Source organism: Mastomys coucha, unplaced genomic scaffold (assembly GCF_008632895.1).
Source record: "Mastomys coucha isolate ucsf_1 unplaced genomic scaffold, UCSF_Mcou_1 pScaffold14, whole genome shotgun sequence".
Lineage (NCBI taxonomy): Eukaryota > Metazoa > Chordata > Mammalia > Rodentia > Muridae > Mastomys > Mastomys coucha.
This window is the reverse complement of record NW_022196896.1, coordinates 21,653,572-21,657,570: the sequence shown is the minus strand read 5'-3', so window position 1 is coordinate 21,657,570 and position 3,999 is coordinate 21,653,572. Positions and strand designations below refer to the sequence as shown.

The 3,999-nt window shown below is 42.3% G+C and overlaps 1 long non-coding RNA gene across 2 annotated transcripts in view; it reads right to left on the bottom strand.

Moving 5' to 3' along the window:
• The window catches only part of LOC116088050, an 18,337-nt gene extending 15,541 nt beyond the window's left edge, over positions 1 to 2,796 (bottom strand). For both annotated transcript variants that reach the window (XR_004117748.1, XR_004117747.1), the window contains exon 1: positions 2,643 to 2,796. This is a non-coding gene — a long non-coding RNA (uncharacterized LOC116088050). The remainder of the gene's footprint in view (positions 1 to 2,642) is intronic.
• Positions 2,797 to 3,999: the final 1,203 nt, after the last annotated feature.

Below are 3,999 nucleotides of genomic sequence, written 5' to 3'. Positions count from 1 at the left end.
TTTTTTTTTTTCCTTTAAATACCCCACACTTCTTGTGCTCTGGGTCAAGCTCCTCTGCCCCTGGGAGGGTTACGAGCTCATCCCCAGTATACTGGTTTTCCCTGAATAAACCTTATGCTGTTTGCATCAAGATCGGTCTCTTGTGAGTGTTTGGGTGGCTGTGTTCTCCGGGGACTTGTGAGAGGGTCTCCCCTCGTGAGGGTCTTTCACTACATGAGAACTTAAACCTCTGTTTGATATTCTCAAGGAGGACCCAAATCCTAATTCCCCTCAACAATGAACTGATGAGGGACAAATAGCTTTGCAGCATCAAAATAGTAATGACTTGAGATAATAATTTGGTATTTTTAAAAGAATGTGCATGTCAAATTGTAAAGACTTGTTCTCAATGTCCTCAGTTTCTAATTGTGCCACATAATGGTGTTAATTCTCAAGGACTTATACTTAATTTACCCATATTACTGAGACTCCATATAATTTGCAGGGACAAGAAATTTGCACTCTGAAAATTTGGCTTTTAAAAACAAAAAACAAAAAAGGAAGAATTATATCCCTGTGCACATTATTTAAATCACGCTTAAGCATCCTACAACTAGGCATACTCATATCTAGGTGAGATGGAAGGGTCCACTTACTGCATATGGCATGATCCTGATCAAGTGGATAATATGGGGAAGAGGGCATGCTTGTGTTTATTCCACAGAATGCTACAAGAGCTTGCTAGCTGCCAGAGTGATTGGTGTGACATGCTGACCTGTGAGCTTGCTGAGTGCCCTGACAATCGTGACAGGAAAGATGTATTGGGTGAAAAATGAAGATAGTTGGAAAACGAGGGACCCTCCTGTGGATGACTCTCCTGTGCCAATGGAATTGATGAGCATTTGAATTGCAGACCTCTGGGAAGGCTGGCATCTGTATTTTCCTGAAAAAAGACTGCTGCTTTTATGTAAATGAGGCTAGCCTAGTGGAGACTCGGGTCCAACAATTGCACAAACTTAAATTGGAACTTCAGAAAAACCAGTTTTCAGCTTCTGCCGATAATTGGTGGAAGTCCTCCATGTTCATCCTCTTAATGCCCCTCCTTGGACCTTTAATAAGCATTTTATTATTAGTGACTATTGGGACTTTCATTTAACAAAATTACTGATTTTAAAAAACAGCAGATTGACTCCATGGCATCAAGACCCTTGCAAATTCATTATCATAGACTTGATTTGGCTGATAGTGGGCTTGCTGGACCTGAGGTTAATAATTCTCCTTTAGGAGCTCCATAGGATCCAGATCTATGCATAACGGTTCTGGAAAAAAATGAATCCAGTATGGACACCAGCGTGGGCTGCGAGGCTAAGCACCTCAGGGGAAGGTCCCGTGTGGGCCATCTCTGAATTCCTCGTGAGACAAACCTGGTTTGCATGGAGGTTGATATCTGTATTTTAACATTATTCTAAGGAATTTCTAAGGCTCTTTCTCCCCTTCCCAAAAGATACCAAGAGCCATGACTGTGGGACATAATGGTAATCTGACCTATGGGAGGAATCAGGTCAATGCTCCCCCAGTTGGTAAATGCCCACGCATCCAAGGATAAGATAGCTATATGATCACCTCGGTTCCTGAAGGCCTTAATTAAAAATAATAGAAAGGGAGGAGATGCTGGGAACTATGGCCTAGTGAAAACTTACTAGCTTACACTTACAGCCCTGAGAGAACATGGGTAGTCTAACAATATTTGTGGGTGTGGAGGACGTTGACCCTTGATTGCCACCAGCCCTCCCTTGCTAAAGGCTCTTCCCCTGTCCCTTGTCATGGGTTCTTCCCCCTCACTTGTCACAGGATCTTCCCCCTCCCTTGAAGTTTTCTCTGTCTTGTGCTTATATCGCCATCCCTGAAGTAAAGTTTTTAGAGCTTGATCAGCAACTGTCTTGCTCTCATTCTTCGTGTCTCTTGTCTCTTTTGGTCTCTCTCTCCCCTGACCCAGAATCCTGCCCAATTGAAACTCTTTTTTATTTATTCTTTTCTCTTTTTTTTTTTTGAAATTTTAATTGTTTTTTCTTTTGAACATGAAACATAGAACAACAAACAATCAATCAAACCACAAAACGAAAACACGGACTTAACATTAAACAGTCTGTTTTGATGGACATGGACAGATTGGTGCTCCAAGGACAGACAACATGGAGAGGGTAGAGAACTTAATATCTCAAAGGGACTCAGATATCCTAACCAGAACTAAGAATCTCTCCAGGATATACTTAGGAGAAAGAGATAGGAGAAAAAGAGAAAGCAGGTCATCTCCCGATTTCCTCCTGTCCCTAGGAGAGCTCTGAAATAGCTTATATCCATTTTCCTTCTCTTTTGCTAAAACGTACCTGACAGGGGAAAACTCCATTTTTGAAACCTATTCTCTCTGTCTTTAACTACTTCTTAAATATCTGACCAATGTTTACAAACTTTCAAAAAAAAATTTTTTTAAGATACTTTTTTTCTTAACCCGTGTTCCTTGTGTCTTGAGGGATTCCTTGAGATCCCTTAAAAACAATTCATGCTTAATACTTGTCTCATAGCATAGCCACTCTTTTTACCTTTCTCAGATCACTCTCACAAGCGGGTGACCTGCGGTGATCACTGTGCGGATCTTCACTCACCTCTTTATGAAACAGCGGTCCTAGGATGGGGGGGCGGGGAGGAAGAACGTCCTTTTGGAGAGTGGTGGTCTCTTAGACCCAACCCACGGGGTGTTCAACAGAGTCCTAGGTCAGGGGAGAGAGACCAAAAGAGACAAGAGACATGAAGAATGAGAGCAAGACAGTTGTCTGATCAAGCTCCAAAAACTTTACTTCAGGGATGGCAATATAAGCACAAGCAGGAAAAACCTTCAAGGGAGGGGCAAGAACCCCTGACAAGGGACAGGGGAAGAGCCTGCAGCTAGGGAGTGTTGGTGGCAATCTTCAGTTCCTGGAACCAAGGGTCACAATGACCTCCACACCCACATGGGTTAGACTACCCATGTTCTCTCAAGGCTGTAAGTGTAAGCTAGTAATTTGTCACTAAGCCGTAGTTTAGGCCGTACTATGGCTCCTGGTACCTCCCCTCCCCGCTCAACTGTGTATAATAAACACTCGGAGTATCTGAGTTGCTGAAGCTTCTCCATTAGACAGCCCAGATCATGATCAAAGCGTTTTTGTGTCTGTCTGTCTCTCTCTCTCTCTGTCCATCCTTTCTTCATTCCCTTATCATATCTTCTCGAGTCAGCATTCCAGGACCCAGGCCATGGAAAGACAAGGCAATGCAGGAAACAGAAGATGAGGCTGCTTCATACTGCTTTACAGAAAGCATTTATTAGGAGAAGGAACACATGTGAAGATAATGGCTAAAGAAGATAGGAAAGGAAGTATGCCAGCTCCTAACATTATTATTTATCATTACCAAGTGTTGCATACTGTAATAATGGTGTGTGCTCCATTTCAATTACTGTCTATGCTGAAGCTATGTTGTCACAAGCATGGCCGCAGACACATGAATCATCAGTTGTTCAACATAGACACTTGGGGACAAAGATGTGTCTGCTTCTTTAACATCTTGGGGAGCCACTGCTACCTGGATGGTCTACCATTGACAAAACCATTATGCTGAACATGACTAGAAAAAGAAGTCAAAATTTTTGATTTGTAACTATGGACTAGGGCTTATACTATACTGCTTTCATGTGTGTCTCCTTTTCAACCAAGAAACATTTATATGACCATGGGGATAAACATGTATAAACTAGATGTGTAAATCAAACATTTACTGATTTAAAAATAGTAAATTTTATTTTAAAATAATTCTTTGAGGGCTGGTGAAATGGCTCATTGGGTAAGGGCACTGACTGCTCTTCCGAAGGTCCTGAGTTCAAATCCCAGCAACCACATGGTGGCTCACAACCACCTAATGAGATCAGACGCCCTCTTCTGGTGTGTCTGAAGACAGCTACAGTAAATTACACCGGAGTGAGGGGGGCCA